Source organism: Lepisosteus platostomus, chromosome 5 (genome assembly GCF_059453375.1).
Source record: "Lepisosteus platostomus isolate fLepPlt1 chromosome 5, fLepPlt1.hap1, whole genome shotgun sequence".
In the NCBI taxonomy this organism is placed as follows: domain Eukaryota; kingdom Metazoa; phylum Chordata; class Actinopteri; order Semionotiformes; family Lepisosteidae; genus Lepisosteus; species Lepisosteus platostomus.
The window spans coordinates 55,825,778-55,837,528 of record NC_142615.1 but is presented as its reverse complement, the minus strand read 5'-3'; the positions used below and the strand labels follow the sequence as shown (position 1 = coordinate 55,837,528).

At 49.4% G+C, this 11,751-nt stretch overlaps 2 non-coding genes across 2 annotated transcripts; both read right to left on the bottom strand.

Annotated features, from left to right (window-relative positions):
* Nucleotides 1–10,852: 10,852 nt before the first annotated feature.
* On the bottom strand, nt 10,853–10,925 carry trnav-aac (transfer RNA valine (anticodon AAC)). Its single transcript has one exon. It is a non-coding gene; the product is annotated as a tRNA-Val (tRNA).
* A 108-nt stretch (nt 10,926–11,033) lies between these two features.
* On the bottom strand, nt 11,034–11,106 carry trnaf-gaa (transfer RNA phenylalanine (anticodon GAA)). Its single transcript has one exon. It is a non-coding gene; the product is annotated as a tRNA-Phe (tRNA).
* Nucleotides 11,107–11,751: the final 645 nt, after the last annotated feature.

The following is an 11,751-nucleotide window of genomic DNA, read 5'->3' as shown; positions in this document are numbered from 1 at the left end:
GAAACACATTTCAGAAAATCGAAAACCAATTTTCAAAACTCACAATAACACAAACTGGCATGTTAGACAACAAGTAAATAAGACAAAGGCAAAACGTGAAGTCTCAAAATCTTGCATTTTGCAAGAAATGTTATTATAGCAGTTTACAATGGGACATTCAGAACATGACATATGAGAATATATGGTTAACCGAAGATGAGCAAAGGGTGATGACACTTTCTGCTTATTGCTATGACCCTCCCTCCTGATTATAAAATTGTCTCACAATTCTGCCACTGAGGTGTGAGACACAATGTAACAGACTCTCAAAATCCTGAACTTCAGGAAATGTTGCAGTACCATTTTTAAAATATGACCCTCTGAATATGGCATGAGAGAATTCATAGGGAAAAGCTAATTGCTCTTTCTGTTGTATTGCGATGGCCCCTGTTTAGAAAAAAACATCTCAGAATTCTGACACAAAGGTGTGAGACACAATGTAACAAATTATGAAAATCATGAAGTATAAGAAAATTTACTGTACCATTTTTTTAATATGACCCTCTGAACATGCCATGTGAGGATTTATAGTCAACAAATAGCACCCCTTCTGCTGAATTACTTTTTCCCTCCTTCCTCGTTACCAAAACATCTTAGTATTCTGACACTAAGGTAAGAGAAGATTTGTAATTACAAAACTTCTCTGTTGCATTTCTGCGTTGTGACATTCTGAACCTGGCATGTTAAAGTATATAGAAAACCTAGATCAGAACAGGTTAAATGTAATTCATAGTGATTTATATTTTTGTAATTCTTTCTAAATGAAAAAATATGTTTTTCAGTGATTATGACACTTCGGTATTACATAAAATATGCTTCTATGCCAAAATAAATAATAATGGAAAAAATACCCACAGTGGACATTCATAGTTGCGATTATAGGAATGATATATATCAGGTGAGTAGCTGTGTCAGCATGCGTAGGCTGCAAAGGAAAAAGTAAAGGATTATTCCATGCTGAAAAGAGAAGAAAGGAAACATAACATGTTGGCCGTGGAGCCTTCTTCAGGTGTGAGAAAGACAGGTCAGTAAGCAAAGATAATTTTCTTTATCTTTGATGACAACATCAAAGATGTTAGGAAGTTTTACAGCTAACAGCTCCACATCAACTTCCTTTTATAACTAACCTCATCAGATCCCTCAACTCCCAACTCTTCAAATTTCTCACTTCAGAGAAGGATAAAAAACTCAATCATCCTCTACAGAGAATAACCATCAACACCCCTACCACCTCCACCAATCCTAACCTCGTTTTTACTATACCCTCTGACCTTTCCCTTTCACCCTTTTGCATCCTCAGCTCACATATTTTAAAATTACAATAGACTGTATAGTATTTATGTTTAAAATTAAGGTAAATATGTCAAAATATCAAAATCCAACTGCACAGTGCTATCTTAACAATGCTTGTCAAGTCTCAAACAAACCTGCATTGTATTTTTAAAATATTTCAGCAGAGGATTCAACTGGAGTATAAATGAAGATTCGACGATAATTTGTTTTGGGTGAATATGGTTTTCTGGGGAGTTGCAATGTTGGGCATTATTGGACATTTCTCGGTGACCCTGACACGTGTTACACACTCGCATTTCCTGCAAATATTAAAATGGTTATGGTTTCGCTGAAAAATCTAATCGACTAAAGACAACGTTTACATCGCAAAAGAACCCCGTCCCTGGGTGGACTCGAACCACCAACCTTTCGCCGAACGCGCTAACCGATTGCGCCACAGAAACTGACTGGTGTGGTCTTTTCTCGAATCAGAAGTTTTCGGTTAAAAAAAAATCTCTTACCGTTTATTTTGCCAGATGGTAATATTTCTTCTGCACTGTTAACCAATAATTGAATTTCATTTTTCGCAAGCTGTGTGAATTTCATCAAAAACATGTTTTCCAGAAAGGAAATGAACACATGCATTTAACGAAATCAAGCCCTTTGTGATTGCCCGAAATGGTACGTTCTGTACTACAAGATAGGAAGAAAGACACGGCTGGGATTTGAATCCCGGTTCTTTTGTTTAATAGAGAAGCGCTTTAACCAACTAGGCTACGGTGACAGGACACCCATCACCTTTTACAGCCACTTGGACACACCGCTCTGAGACATCTGCGTTCAGTAAGCGCTTAACCTGCGCTCAGAGCAAATTGCCTCTTTTACATAGCAGCCCCGACACTGAGAAACGAAGAGAACTGGCTTTTATCTGGCATTTTCATGTCAAATGCGTTTGACATCTCCCAAGGGCGACAGAGTTCTTTTGCCACACTATTTCTTCTTCTTTTTTATTTCTGTACGCTTTGATAAAAAACGAGAAATCATGCAAGGGAAAAAATGTCTTTTTTTTCATAGAGAAAACGTGCACCAGGAAATGTTGTGTTGAGAAGAAATAATTTAACATGATACGTGACCTAATTTATCGGAGTAAATGCTCAACCAGCAAGGTCTGGAGAGGTTGGAGAGTCTGGTGGATGTGATAATTATACGGTGTTGTGGAAGAAAACAGTCTTTCTTTGAATTCTCAATCAATGGGAATTTCAGTGCGAAACATAAACCCTTTTTCTGATTTAAAGAGATAATATTTTAAAACTCATAAAAAATCAGAAAACACATGTTTCTCAGTTTGAAATTTTAGACGGAGCGGTGCATTACTAGTAGCGAAGCTAAGCACCCTATGGGGGAATTCAGGTCATGGGAAATGCCAGCGGTTTAATAAACAACGCGTCTGGTTTCGGATCATAAGATTGTAGGTTCGACTTCTACCTGGCTCGTGTAAATTTTATTCAAGCTCCTCAGTAATAATGTTTATTATGTAATGAACCGCACCTGAAAGCAAACGTTGGGTCTGTTTCCTTTGTTTTCCAGCATGAAATAGCAAATCGTTACAAAAAGCAGCTGCTAATGTCCAATAGCGGTTTTTTTTTTTCAAATTACATTTTCAGGCTTCAGACACTTTTTAATAAAACAAAAGTGTCCGGAAACACATTAACTTTCAGGTTTGCTTGAACCTGTATTAAAAAAAGTTATCTGAAACTTCCGGGATTCCATTATCTGATGTAGCTGTCTCTAAAGTTGGACGTGATGTTAAGCAGATGTGAACTGTGCCTTTTCACTTAAAAAAAAAAGTTATTTTTTTCCCCTTCACTCCAATGCTGGAGACTGTAAGCCTGTGTGAGCTCCACACTGCGTGTCCTGTACTGCTCTATTTTGTTTAGATTATCTATGTGGTGTACAGATAGAACTCAACTGCATGGTGTGAATTCCGTGTTCAGGACCAGCAGAACCTGAAAAAGTAACAGCTGACCTCGACGTGATTTGAACATGCAGCCTCCTGATCTGGAGCCAGACACGCTACCATTGCACCATGAAGTCACAACTGTCTGTGCCTTTGAATTCCCGAAAGGAGACAAATCAGCTTCACAAAGAAAAATCTGTGAAGAGTGCAGCTCTTCCGAAGAGAGTCTTTTCTTCCCAGACCACATTTTATTCTTCCTGCGCAGCTCTTGTGTAGGTGTTGTTCTCAATTACAGATCCAGGAATACTGATTGGTTTTTCTATTTTTTTAAATTAAGTACCCCATGGTGCAACGGTAGCACGTCTGACTCTAAATCCCCAAGTTCATTTTCAATGTATATCGGAGTCAACTGATACTGATCAGGTTCTGCTGCTACTGAACCCGCAGTCTTCACCTTAAAGTTCAATTCCCCAAGCCTTTTGACCTTATATGTCCATCCCTTCTCGTCAAAACTCGTATTTTCACAGGGTACCCTTCAGAAATCGCAGTATAGAATGAAAAAACTCCAGTAGATCTCGGCCGCTGTTGATGATTTTCCTTTTAAAATAAATGAATCTCTGGAAATTTTACGGAGTGTATCACTTTCACTGAGACCGAGAAGTGTTAAGCTGTACATGCGTCTTTGTGACTCAGTTGTTAACAAAAAGGGTGGTGGTTTGAGCCCTTCCAGGGACGCTATGAGCCTTTTAATGTACACACCCTCCTCACTTCATCTCTCCACGGCCGGTCTTGTATCGCTAACAAATACAGAGCCCGTAGGAGGCAGTAAGCTCGCATATTTTTTTTCTTATAAAATATACTTTATTCCAAAAAAAACACAGCTCAAAAAGAAAACATCTCACACATCATCACTTCACATAATTAAAACAACGGCGGAACGGCGGTGATTGTCCGTTATCAATCTTTGCAAGGGTGGGCGGATTTGCGCTATTATGAGAGTCCCTCCAAACCCTACCGTTTGCTGTAAACCATTAATCCCTGTACAGGGTCCATAGGCCTTTCCAGCGCTCGTTTGCCGTGGGGAAACCCCATTTAGCAACATCACGCTTCATCCTTCTCCTGAGGTCCGCCAGGATCCTCTCCTCCAGCTCTCTCGCTCCCCACTCGATGTTGTGCCAGATGAGATTGTTCCTCGCATCCCACAGGCCTTTTTTGAGGGACAGCAGCAGCCATATCAGGAACTGCGTCCCTCTGTCCAGTCCGGTAGGTGCCAGCCCCAGCAGAATGTACTGGTAACTGAGCACCGCACCCGTCCCCAGGAGTTGCATGGTGTTGTCCATTCTGCCCCACACCGCCTTGGCGAAGGGGCAGCTCCAGAACACGTGCTCCTGAGTCTCCTCGACGAAACACGTGTCCCGGGGGCAATGCGGGTTCCTGGTAAGCGAGTGTCTGTAGAGGACCTCTCTGGTAGCCAGTCTCTTGTGTACGGCCATCCAGTTGAGGTCCTTCAGTTCGTTGTCCAGTTCTTTAGGCTGCGTCCTTTCCCAGACTTGTCTGGGAACCTGCAGCCTTTCGTCAGTGACCAAATGCCCCCTCACCTCTTTGTACAGGGCTCTGTGGTTGGTGCAGAGCTCTGGCTGTCTCGTAGCCTCGTACCTCCTGATCCACTTGACAGCATGGATGTAGAACTCCGGTCGCATCTCTGCCTTGGGCCCAGTGTTTGATCACTGGACCAAGTGCCTCATTGGGACGGAGAGCCACAGCCTGACAAAGTACTGGTACTTGTGGCCGACGGGCTCCCGCAGCGCCCGACAGAGCTTGCAGTAGACGATGCAGTCGAGTTTCAGGGGGAAATGTGGGACATCTCGACCCCCTTCCTCGACCGACTGACACATCCGGTTTCTTGTGATGTACTCGTACTTGCCGCCCCAGACGAAGCCAAAGATCATCCCTTGCAGCGCTCGTCTGAGTCTGGCCGGCAGCGGGTACACCACCGCCAGGTAAACCAAAGCCGGCAGGAGGTCTGCTTTCAACACCATCACTTTCCCTGTGTAGGACAGCGACCGCGTTTTCCACAGACCCAGCTTCGCGTTCACCTTGGCGATCCTCTTGGTCCAGTTGTTGGTCTCGTTGTCCTAGCTCTGGAAGGAAACCCCCAGTATTTTGAGGGGCTCCGTGCAGAGCTCGAGACCCTCCGGCGCCGTCGTCCTGTGCTTCCAGGGCCCGAAGAACTTCAGTTTGCTCTTTCGGCGGTTGAGTTTCGACCCCGAGGCTCTGGAGTATTGCTCCATGACCTGCAGGGCCCTCCTCAACCCCCTGTCCGACCTCAGGAACAGTGTCGTGTCGTCGGCGTAATGGGAGATCTTCAGGGTTTCCCCCGCGCCTCCCGGTATCTCCAGGGTCCCGTCACACCGTCTCTGCTAAGGGCTCTTGAAGAGCAGGGAGATGATGCCCTCCCTCATGGTGTCTCTGAGTTTCCCCGGCGGAAGATCTCCTGCGCCACTTCCACCAGATCTGCCGCCAGGGTGTCCCAGAAGCAGGTGTAGAATTCCTTGGAGAGTCCGTCCGGCCCCGGCACCTTGCCATTCTCCATGGACAAGAGCGCCGCCTTCAGCTCCTCGGCCGTGATCGGACCCTCCAAGTCCTCCCTCACCTCCTCTGGTACTCGTGCCTTCAGCTCCTCCAGAAAAGCATCGCCTGCCTCCACCTCCGTCTGCTTTTCTGAAAAGAACTCCGTGTAGAAAGCGGTGGCCGCTTCTACCTTGTGGCTTTCGTCCAGCACTTCCTCTCCATCTCCCCGTCTCAGGCCGTGGATCACCCTCTTTTTCTGGGCTCCTCGGACCTGATTGAGTTTGCGGAGCCTCTCCTTCAGGTCCCGTGCCCGGGCTGAATTGAAGGCTCCTCCCCCGTTAGTCGAGCTGTACTCCTCCTCTAATTGTCTCTGGAGTCGTGCAGCTTCCTTCCTGTCCCTGGCCGCCTTCCGTCTGCAGTACGTCTGCGCCAGGGTTCGGGTCCTGTCTTTCACCGACTCCCACCATTCCACCATGGAGCTGTAGCCGTCTCTCAGATCGACCCAGCTCGCATAGTCTTTACGGAACAGTGCCTTGAGGTCGTCTTCCTCCAGTATCTCCCGGTTCAGCTTCCAGTACCCACGACCGAATGCCGGCAGGTTGGTGTTAGCCACCACCGTCAAGCGCTCGTGGTTGGAATACCACTCCGGGGACACCGTCGCCGACTCCAGGGAGCAGGTTGTGTGCAGAAAGATGTAGTCCAGGCGGCTGCACACTCCCCGGGAGTTTTTCCATGTCGTTCCGGCGTCGTTAGGGCGGCACCGTCTGAAACCGTCTACCAAGGAGAACTGCTTGAGTAGCGACTCCAGCTCTGCCGAGCTAGTGTCGCTCCCCTTCTCCCGGTCGACGTTGAAATCCCCGCCAAGCACCACCTGTCTGTTGGTGGTGCAGCAGCTGGCCAGGTCAACAAACACTTCCTTCAGGATAGAGGGTTCTGTTGGAGCATAGACGTTAATTGCTCTCAACTTCTGCCCCCTCCAGTCGATGTGTGCGACCAGGATCCGGCCCTGCACCACCGAGAAGGAGGAAACCAGCGTCATCTCTGGGTTTCCGAGGAGGATTCCCACTCCGGAAGAGTGGACCCCTCCTACGCTCCAGCATGATTCTCCCTTCGTCCATTCCCTGGTGAATGTCAGCTTGTCGCTTTCATCCTTCAGGTGGACCTCCTGTAAGAAACAAACTGAGAAAGACTTTGAGGCCAGATCATGAAAGACTCCCCGTCTTTTCAATGGGTCTATTAGCCCTCTCACGTTAGTTGTTAGAAAGGTAAGTTTCACGATCATGATTAAACAAGTGAAAGTTGAACCTCCTCTCTTTGTGCTTACAGTGGAAAACTTGGGAGTCTACATCTGGGCACTGTTTAGCCTAGATGTAACTCCTCTCGTTCGGGTCCTGGGGGGAATATGCTGGGCTCCCTCCAGGTCTCGCTGGGGACTGAAAGGTAAACATGCTGGACAGGTCCAGCCCTACCATCAGTCCCGTCTCCAGGGCGGCTTCAAAGTAATCCTCGTCTTCCTTGAGGATACTCTCCACCACCGCTTTGAGAAGGCTTTTTTCTTCCCTTTCTCCAGGAGTTTCGGGGACCTCCAGTTGCTCCTGGGCCTTGGAGGAGGGGGGCTCCACTTCCTGGGCTGCCTCTTCGTGATGTTCATGGGCCTTGGGGGAGGGGGTTCCGACTTCCTGGGCTGCCTCTTCCTGTTGTCCCTGGGCCTCGGGGGAGGGGGTTACCTCTTCCTGGGCTGCCTCCTCCTGTTGTCCGTGGGACTCGGGGGGGAGGGTTTCCATTTCCTGGGCTGCCTCCTCCGGTTGTTCCTGGGCCTTGGGGGAAGAAAGTTCCGTTTCCTCTAGGACGAGGAAACGGTTCTCCCTTACCACTCTTTTCTTTTGTCCTTCCGAAGGTGGATCCGCCCTGCATCTCTTCTCCCGCTTTCTCTTTCCCTTCTTGCTGGGAGTAATTAGGGCCCTTTCTCCGGTCAGCCATTTTGTCCGTCGTCCTGGCAGCCATCTTGTGGCACTGGTGCAGCTGGGGGTGTGGCCTCTGCAGTTTCGGTTCTCTGCGGGGGAGGTGCACGTTCTTTGTTCTCACCTCTCTCCCTTTGTCTTGAGACCGGTTTCTGCCCGCCGGCTTCCACCACCTGCGCAAACGAAGGTTTGCTTACCTTGCATTGGTGAAGGAGGTGCCCCTCTTTGTTACAGTTGTTCTCCTTGTGGCATCCTGGGGTAGTAAAGGTACCCCCTGTCGGCTCCGATGTTGAAGCGGTCGGGGGGGTGCTGGAAACTGTCGACACCCTCTGGGTCCTCGTTCAGGAGGACTCGGTACTGTTTGCCGTACCAGACGCCGCAACTGTCCCTGATCTCCGTCGGTTTGCCCACCACAGTTACATACCTCCCTAGGTACGCTGTTACCAGTTCTATTGGTTCGTAGGGGTTGTATATGAGGACTGTGATGGTCCTCTGGTTTGTCTTCCTCATAGGCTCCGGCCTGAAATCAGAGAAACCGGGGTGCTTACCTTTTTCTCTGATCATTTTCGTTGCCTTTTCATATGAGGCGCCATGTAGGCCTCCATGTATCTCTCTGCCTTGTTGTCTTGCAGGCAGTAGAGATCTCCGGCCACCAACTGCAGGATCCCTCTCAGGAAGGTAATGAAAAAGGATTTCGCAGTTGGCATGGTCTCTGTTTTCTTGGTCCAGTGGAACCGGATCAGTGTCTTCTTGTCTGCCATCTGGAAAGGAGAAAAAAGAAAAAGGAGAGAAAGAGAGAGAGCAAGGTCCTGTGGAGAGGAGGGTTTAGCTGCTAAAGGAGCAGCGAGGGAGCCCTGGCCTTTGTCCTTGAGGGCAAAGCCCAGCTAGGTGCAGGCGCAGGAGGAGAGAGAGAGGGAGCGGATAATGCTTCCGAGTCTCGAAGTGGAAAGCAAGCACCGCGGGCAGGCCACGAGTACCTACTCCCAGCCAAGAGGCCAAGGAGGTGGAGCAAGAGAAAGGGGGAGGGGAGAGGAGAGAGCAGAGAGAGAGAACGTTGCTTCCGGATCCCACCCAGCTCAGCTGCTGCTTGGCCTTAACCCCCTAGGCTCAACCTAGGGCGATACCAGCTCAAGCACTCTTCAGGATCTTCGATCGCCTTCTAGAACTTTGGAAAGACAGGAACTGCGGGCATGCCACTTGAACTTGATCTTAGCCAAAAGGCGGATAAAATTGGATTCCAGCTCACTGGCCCTGCAAAACTTAGTTCAAGACTTTAAACTCTCAGACACATATAGATGTATATATCCCACAACAGCAGGATATACATGGTCAGGGAGGAATAGCAGCTCCAGAATTGACTATTGCTTTGTCTCAGAGAGAGTGAAAGTTGTTGGGGTCACTCTTCAGCCTGACTTCTTCTCAGATCACCAAGCTTTAGGGTGTAGAGTGGAACTCCAGGGCGGGACTGTCTTTGGCCCAGGCCTCTGGAAACTCAACACAAAGCTGCTAGAGAACGACGGGGTAGTATCCCGCTACAAGGAGAAACTATCACAGTGGCTGTCCTTGCAGTGTCTGTATGGGTCAGTAGGAGAGTGGTGGGAGGAGGTGAAGGTGAGGACAAGGGCCTTTTTCATGGCTGAGGGAAGGAAGGCTGCCAGACGGAGAGGAGTGCTAGCCAGGAGAGGAGGCAGCTGCAGCGTCTCTACACGATGCTGCACAGTGGCTTCGATGTGCTCGAGGATATCACCCTTTTAAAAAAGGACATCCAGAGCGTAGCGGAAGAAAGTAGTCGAGGAGTGCTGTTAAGAAGCTGAGTGCAGTTCTTGGAAGAAAATGAGAAGTGTACTCACTTCTTTTTCAGGAAAGTGGTAGGTTCCAAGTCTGTCATGGAAAGTGTAGTTGATGAGGAGGGAAGAGAGAGTACAGAGCTGAGTGCTATCCTCTCCTGCATTGAGGCCTTCTTGTCACGGACGTCCAAGGGGCCTAACCGTGGGGAGCAGGAGGGCGGAAAAAGACCCATATGCGTAGCGGCGAGACGGGAAAAAGGCCCGGGCTCATTAGTGCAAAGAGTTCAGGAATGCCGTATAGAAACCTGTGCCCTCAAGGAGCGGACGTGGGGCGCCCTGGTGCTAGGCGGGTCTCAGGACATCCAAACGTCAGTGCTGAGCGAGGACAGAGTGCAAGACCCGGAAATATTTAGCCCAAGGGAAAGAGAGGGACAGGAAGGACAGCAGACCAGAAACTAGGGACAGGTAAGAGGAGGACCGCCCTCTGGCTGCAGAGGGCGTGACACTTCTACACAAGACTGTACAGCTCTACAGAGGTAAAGGATGAAGAAATTCATTTTTTTACCTCAAAGCTAGAAAACGTTTTGAGTGAAGAAGATGGGGAAGTATTTGAGGAGGATTTGACAGTAGAAGAGCTGAGAGGCTATGGAGAGCTTACAGAAGGGGAAAACTCCGGATGCTGACAGGCTCCCTAAAGGGGCGTCTGCTTTTACTACTTGCACAAATGAAGGCAAAAAAAAGCCAATCGATGTGAACGAACGGCGCTTTACAGAGGAGTACTGCCTGACTGGATCGTTGATGAACGACAGAGGCCACTCCGACCTCCTCTCGGTTTTCTTCAATGACTTACTAAGGATCTTCTTCACATTCGCCCATGCAGGGGAAGCCAGTTACACCAAAGCAAATGCAGGAAAGTGCATTTCAAGCAGAGACCAGGAGGGACTTGTTTACACCAAGAGTGGTCGGAGAATGGAACAATGCGCCCAGCCCTGTTCCTGGAGCCGATTTTTGATGAGATCTTGGGCTCACTAAGAGGCCCCCGCTGGATGCTAATCTTTCTGTTGTTCTTGCAGGTCCTGCGCTGCTTTTGAGCCGACAGAGCTCGTCCTGGTCTGTCGGCACAGCCCAATTGCAAATGATCGGCTCCGCGTACAGAAGGAACGTGCGTTTGGTACAAGAGTGCACGAAGGCACCGGAAATACATTGGGAACAAATGACCGGTCGCTCAAGACCTCTGTGAAGTACAGGAGCGTGCAAAACAAGGCTGTTTCCGCCCGGTCTCGAACCGGGGACCTTTCGCGTGTTAGGCGAACGTGATAGCCGCTACACTACGGAAACCTGCAGGGACTGCTGCAGGGACTCGCTTGCATTTCAGGCTGAGAAAGGGACGCGTCACTTTAGGCAGGGGGCGCTGGAGAGAGGAACAAAGGGCGCGATGAAACAAAATGCTGAAACCCGGGATCGAACCAGGGACCTTTAGATCTTCAGTCTAACGCTCTCCCAACTGAGCTATTTCGGCAGTGTGCAGAGCCCACAGCCACCTGCTCCAGCCTTCCTGTGTTGCGGCATGAGCGCACCAAGAGTAGCGGGAGAGTGTTGCAGGAACGTCACTCAGAAGGAAAGCCACCCAGGTGCGCCCTCTGAGCTCTGTCCAGCGCATCTTCCTCGCATGGACTCCTGCCTGCAACGGGCAGGAAACAATTAGCAAGAACAGAACGACACCCCATGAGTGTCTCATGACCACACCTTAGGTTGTGACACGTGCAGGTGTGAGGGGTTGCCGGGCTACTTTGGAGCAGAGCTTGGGCGGAGGGGGGGCGGGAAAGCAGACAAAGAGGTGACACCTCAAGGTCTGCACAATCACAGCTCTCCGCCGCCCCAGGCTTCCGCTCGATAAGCTACTGGACACACCTGCCCCTCCTCACACAGACCGGGGAAAAGCCCCCGCGTGGGAGGGCTCTCTCTTCCTCCCAGGAGCTCTTGGACATGACGCACAGACAGGGCGCGGGGGGCCGCCGCCTGCAAACACGGCTCCAGGCAGGACTCCACTCCGCAGGAGCCGCAGAGCAGAGGAGATGGGGGCAGCTTAGATCCAGTGCAGAGACCTGATCTGTTGTTGCTGTGTACGCTGTCCTTTCTCTTCTCGGGGTAGGACATCAGGAAG